The following is a 6,899-nucleotide window of genomic DNA, read 5'->3' on the forward strand; positions in this document are numbered from 1 at the left end:
TATATTAGTCTCAAATTTTGGGGCCATTTTCTCAGTCTTCGTGGTGGATTTTTTTAGGCTAACAATTTTCTCTTCTACATCTGAGATTCTATTTTCTTTATGATCTAGTCTGCTTTTAATACGTTCAAGGGAGATTTTGACTTCCTGTATTATAGTCTTCATCTCTAACAGTTCCATCTGATTCTTTTGTAAAGTGTGAAATTCCTCTTTTAGATCTTGCATGAATTTCCTCACCTCCTGGAACTCAACAACTTCTTTCTCCTTCCTCTTCAGCAGTTCATTGTCTCTCTTCTCTTCCATCTCTGTTAGTTTTGCCATTATGAATGTTCTGAATTCTTTATCAGACATTTCCATGAATTCCCTTGAACTGTGTGTGGATGAAGACGAGTTATCCTTTTCCCTTGGAGGAGAGGTATTTTCCTCCTTTCCCATATTTCTTGTGGTCCTGCAACGATTTCTAGTCATCTGGTTGATGGTCAGTTTCTTCAAAACTTGGGAGTTCAATCACGTGGGTTTTGGGTGCTGGAGGCCGGATTATCAGTTGGAAATTTTGATTTCTGTTTTCCCAAAATGGCTATTTTGCAGAATCCATGAGGCTGTGTCTTCAAGAATGCCTGTTCCCTTTGCCTCTCCTCTATTTATCTATTTCTTTGTTGTAATTTTTGGGCTGCCAGGTCTGAGAATTGAACTATATGGCTGGCCATGTGGGAGAACAGTGCCTTGACCACCCAGAAACTTCCTTTTATAAAAACAAATTATTTGGGAATTTTATAGACACCTTTGTTTACTAACAGTCTAGTCCATTTTGATTTAATCCTCCAATCTTAAGTCTGCCATAAAATTCTCCTTTCATTCATTACTAGTTAGTCTTGTGCTTGGGAGACTTAGAAAGGGAAAAAAGCATCATGGGAATGAAGGGGAGGGGAAGATTAGAAATGAGTTGGGATTCCTTTCCTTTTTAAGTTCTAAGCTCTTCTAGTATTGGTTCTGAGAAGGAAAATAGAAAAGATGGTACATTTCTTCTTATACACCTGGTTATTTGTTGTTGTTAAGGAGGCCTTCCTTTATTTGCTCTGGCTTTATATGATTTCATTACCTACTGGCAGCCTTAACAAATGAAGTAGTCCACATAAATGGTTGGTTGGTTGATGCCATTTTTTTTTTTAATAAGATTTTTGCCATAGGGCTTATATATACTTGCTGGAGAGAAACAGAGAGACAGTGAGAGGGAAAGTGAGAAATCAACACCCAGGGGGTGTGACCACACCACAATCCTTTCTCCTCCATTCTTCTCCATGGATTTTGGGCACACATGCACATGTGCCCAGTGTGATTTTCAAGCTGCCAGGCTTGGAATTTGAACCATGGTTGACCATATGTGAGTGAGTCCAGTGCCAGAACCACTATGCCACCTGCTGACCCTGGGTGGTATCATTTTCTAAAGGACAGTGTTGAGCCTCACCTTGGTTTCCTTTATTGAGCCTCTCTAAAAAAGGTCTTACTTATGGTATACACCCATCACTTCTTCTGTGGGTGTGGTGTTATACCTCTTGGTTTTCTGTTTCCTTCCCCTTTTCTTTTTGGGAGAGAACTATGTTAAATTATATTCTAGCATGGTATTATTATATCAAATTTAAAGTGTGACACAAGGAATTAAGAGATTATGGAAGGATTATTAGATTTTTTTTTAACAATAAACAAGGTTTAAGATGTACAGCCTAAGTAAGGCAGATTATTGAGATGTTGGATGGCAAGATTATGTTTATCATGATACATATTACATCTTCTATCTCATAGTAAGGCTTTATCACTTTGTTCCAGTTCTCAGATATCTCTTTATAAGTGACTAGGGCACATCTAAATAAAAATTGATGTCATGGTAAAATTAACCTGAGGATCTTCTCCAATTTCTTTTTTTTTTTGAGAGTTTTTTTTTTTTTTTCTATAGGGTGCGTGCGCTCGCCAGACAGACAGAGAGAAAGAGAGAGAGAGAGAGAGAGAGAGACAGAAAGCGATAAATCACCCCCCAGGGGGTATGGCCATGCTGCAATCCCTTCTCCTCCATTCTCCTCTCGGGATCTTGGGCACGCACGCACATGTGCCCGGTGTGAGTTTTAAGCCACCGGGTCCAGGATGAGAACCGTGGTCGACTACGTGGGAGTCCAGCAACATAGCCATTATGCTAACTGCTGGTCTCTAGGATCGTCCCCAATTTCTACATCCACTAATGAATACAGTACCACATTCCCTGGTACTGTATTTTTCTTACTAAAATATCCTTGCTATTCCTTCAAAAACCAAATTCAAGCCATTTGCTCCTGTGAAGAAAAAGAAACTAGACCAAAAAATTCCTAATTAGGAATTCTGTATTGTTCTTAGCATACTCCTATTACTAGGAGTAATTCTTTACTCCTCAATTGCTTACCTGCCAAGTAGTTGGAAAGGATAATCAGTGTAAGAAAAAGTTTCACATCAATTGTTGTCTTTTATTATTATCTTTAAAATGTCATATAATGGCCTTAGAAATGATCTGGTTTGTTACTGTAGCTGGAGAACTCTTAGATCTCACTCATCAGCCTGCTAACCTGTACACTTCTCAGATACATAGATACCATCCAAAAATTTTATAATATCCTTATTTTGATCTGTCATGGCTTGCTGCATCAAAGCAGCTGAATTTGAAACAAGTTCAATATTGTTGCCTTCAAGAATCATCTCATTTTTCTGGGCTTGAGATATTGAACAAGCAATACCCTGGTGCATTCAAACCCTCCAGATGTATTTTTCACCCAAGAAATTTCGGATTTCAACAAGAGACCCATTTTCCTGATTAACGACATTGATGGGGAAATGAGCGTACACAGACCTCATCTTGTACTAGAAGCCCAATGTAACACCCTTGATCATGTTCTGTATGGGACTACAGATAGTGTGAACTGTAAACAGTTCCTTTCTGTTTCCCAACCATTTGTCAAATGACAGCCTCTTTTCCTTTCCAAGAATGAACTCTACATTGATGTGATTGAAATCCCTCCACAAGGTTCCTCTGGGTCCCTTCTAAATAACTGTGCATCCCTTCAGAGTGTTGTCAACATTCTCTGGAATGTCGACAGTCTGATTGCTGAGAATGGTCTTCATTTTTGCAGTAGACACAGTAAAAAGTGCTTTTTTGTTTCCTTCTATAATCCTTGTTTCCATGATGGATTTTGGGAAGTGCTGATGTCTTCTTCCATGTCCTCAAGGATTAAGGGTTTTGCCTCTTCCCTGGTGGACTGTTTTATTATTCATCTGCTGACAACTACTTATGAAAATCTATCATCAGAAATCTCCAGATAATAAGCAGGCAGCACATGTATGTTTATGTCTACGTTAGTTCATAGAGAAATCTGTCAAGCTCTCCCAAGAATTGCCTCACCAACATCCATTTCATTCTTATGAATACACAAAGATGAGACTGTAGTTCATAGGTTTGCAAATATCAAAGCTAGAGATTGTGACACCAACCTCACTTTTTTTACAAGGAGCCACTATTCTCATGGTAGTAAGAGAACTTTTTCCACTTGACTTTGGGAATGAATGACACCTTTTCGCACATAGGGAGGGAGAGAAAAGCTTTTTAATTGTTAAATTGGAAGTGTCAACAACTATATTAATTCTCCTTTCTTTCCTCTTATCTTTATCTTCTATGGATTGGCAGGGGGTAAGATCTTATGACCATGTGTAGTGCTTTTTTCTGATCAGTTCTTTCACTTTTTTGTAATCCTTTATGAAAGTTTCTGGACCCAACTGCTGTTGGCTATCCTAAAAATGTATAAGTATCTAGAGATTCTTTTTTCCAACTTTAAAGCATCATTGCTAATTCTTGGACAATATAAATGTCTCACTAAATATCTTGCTACATACAAAATAAACCTATGCTAAAATTTAGTGGGTTTCACCAAACTATTCCATATTTCTCATCTACAGAGCCAGACTTGTATATGCCACACATATGAATTTATTGCCATGGCCACCCTTCAGGCTCACTAGTTTCTTAATGGAGCAAACATCGTAACTGTAACCTTCCATATGTCTCTAGTCCAAGCTGATTTTCTCAGTCTATGAAAATTTATTGCAGTTACAGTCTGAAACAGAGGTTCTCCCCTATGTATCACACATGATTGATGAATTCACTTACAAGACAAAATTCCATGGACTGACCCAGGCTTATGAAAAATTCTAAGTGAGATAGCAGTAACTTCCTCTTTTTCTTCTACTCAAAAAAGCATGTTATATTGAAAAGAATAAATGATTTCATTAAAGAAGTTATCTTAAAATTGCTTATTTATTAAAAATAATTTTGAATGTTTATATTTTTATAGCACTAAACTATTCATAATAAACCTCAGAACTTACAATGCACAGTTCTGAAACTGATGATCTAAACCAAAAAGCTTGGTACTTTATGGTATCTAGTTTTGTTACTTAACAAATTATAGAATTCTGAGCTGATATATATTTTGTGCTTAATTACATATTAGATACATACATAAATAGATGATAAATACAATGAAGACTTCAAAAAGTTCTTGGAAAATGTAATGAAATTATGAGTTTATTTTAATATCAAAATTTTGAAAACTATGCAGAGTTTTTCATCATATGCATTTTCCATGAACTTTCACATTGCCAACATGTTTAATGAAGTACTCAGCACTTCAGTGGAGTTGGATTATGGAGTATTAAGCCAAGATTCACTAACAAGCAAAAGATTGGGTTTCTACAGCCTCAAAAAATTACTATTGTTGAAGAAAGATAAAGAATTGATATTAATTTGAAACCTTATTGCACTTTCCACATTGCTGTTTTAGTATCAATAAATGCTAGGGAGCTAGATATTCATTCATATACTTAAACTACATTTATTGAAAAAAAACTATGTGTTGATCACAGTTGCACAGGCACCACAAATAAGACAGTTCCTATCACTGATCCTTCATCTATTGGAAGAGCAACAAACATTATTAAGTGGTCAATTACATTATGCTGTGTTCTATGTTAAGGGAAGAATAGGGTGACATAGGAGACTATGATAGGCAAACTAAATCCTGATGGGGGTGGCCATGTATAACTTCTTGAGGAAGATGACACTAAAATTGTGACCTAAAAGGTAAATGAATGGAAGTTGTGGGGAGGGATTCAGGCACCGGTAATATCAAATGCAGAGCCCAGAGGCATTTTAGAACATGTTACTTTCAAGGAACAAAAAGAAGTTCAATAGAGCTGGAGTATTAAGTCAGGAGTGGGTATTAAGTCAGGAGTGACTGGCGAGGTTAAACCATAAAGAACTTTCCTTATATGCCAAGCTAAGAAATTTGAGTATAATGTATGCAACTGAAGAGTGTTATTTAGGGATATATATGATCATATTTACATATTGAAAACATCACTATCAAGACAAGCAGATGGCATAATGGTTACGATGCTGGACTCTCACGTAGTTGACTGCAGTTTGTGTTCTGGACCAACAGCTTAAAATTCACGCTAGGTGTGCATGCATGCCCAAAATCCCAAGAGGAGAATGGAGGAGAAGGGATTGTGTTGTGTTTATTTCCCCAGTCGGGTGATTTCCTGCTTTCTGTCTCTCTCTCCGGTCTTTCTAGCGAGTGCATGTGTACCTATAGCAAAAATCTCTCTCAAAAAATTAAAGAAAAAAAAAAGAAAACATCACTATGGATGTTGGAAGCACTGAAAGAGCTTGGATTAGAGAAGCTAAAACCAGTTAAGAGGCAAGTAATTCAGATGATAATGAGAAACATTTGTGATTTTTTCATAGTTTTTTTTTCCTAGCTTTTATCTCTACAAATGTGTCCAGATTTTTTTTTTTTTGCTCCTACAAAACGATCTGTTTTTATATCTTCCTCATATATTCTATCACTCATCAACTGGCACTCCAATTCTGTGCTTAATGAAATAAAATAAGTGGCAGTTCATTGTTCACTCAATGTTTTCTATTAAACTTCTTCCAAAACCTGGCATATTTTCTTTGCACACACATTTTCTGGCATATTTTCTTTGGTTTATGTTCCTTCTTTCCTTGCACCAGCTATCTTTATTACACCTAAGTATCCTGAAATGTTTTGTAGATTGGGTTCTACCAAAAGTAAACTAGAGACGAATATTCAGAAAATGTATTATGCAGTACTCTTAGAATCAGTAACTGTTCAGGAGAAGAGAAAAGAAGAAAAAAATACAAAGGGGAAGAAAACAAGTGTAAGCAGAGAGAAAAGTTGAGCTATGTATATAACAGCTTCAACAAAGGCCTCAGCCAACCCCATGGTGAGCTCTGAAATTGGAATATCTCTTTAGAATCGTTCCACATTGTAGTGAGCAGTCAGGGCTTCATAATTCACACTTGACCAGTCCTGGGATATAGGCTGCCCCTGAGAAGGGGTTATGAATTTGGGAAGGGCAGTTCTTATCAGCTAATGGCAATGTTTGGAGAAGGCTGACAGGAGAGTGCAGTCAGCTAGAAGTCTACCCAGATCCTGGGAGAATGAGCACTTCAGTCCTTAAGGGGAATCTAGAGAGTGCATCACAACATCTACTGTGATTATTTCTTGGAATAATTATTCTATGAGATGTTATTCAGTGTTTTAAGAAAAAAGAGGGAACCAGCAGTTAGCGTAATGGCTATGTCGCTGGACTCCCACATAGTTGACTGCGGTTCACGTCCCGGACCCAGTGGCTTAAAACTCATGCTGGGCGTGTGTGCGTGCGTGCCCAAGATCCCAAGAGGAGAATGGAGGAGAAGGGATTGCGGTGTGGCCATCCCCCCTGGGTGGTGATTTCTCTCTTTCTGTCTCTATGTCTCTCTCTGTCTGTCTGGCGAGCGCACGTGCCCTATAGTGAAAACCTCT

General features: G+C 37.6%; 1 pseudogene; it reads right to left on the reverse strand.

Annotated features, from left to right (window-relative positions):
• Positions 1-2,580: 2,580 nt before the first annotated feature.
• Positions 2,581-3,198, reverse strand: LOC102470878 (60S ribosomal protein L9 pseudogene; annotated as a pseudogene).
• Between the last annotated feature and the right edge of the window lie 3,701 nt (positions 3,199-6,899).

Source organism: Tupaia chinensis, unplaced genomic scaffold (genome assembly GCF_000334495.1).
Source record: "Tupaia chinensis unplaced genomic scaffold, TupChi_1.0 Scaffold148768_1, whole genome shotgun sequence".
NCBI lineage: Eukaryota > Metazoa > Chordata > Mammalia > Scandentia > Tupaiidae > Tupaia > Tupaia belangeri.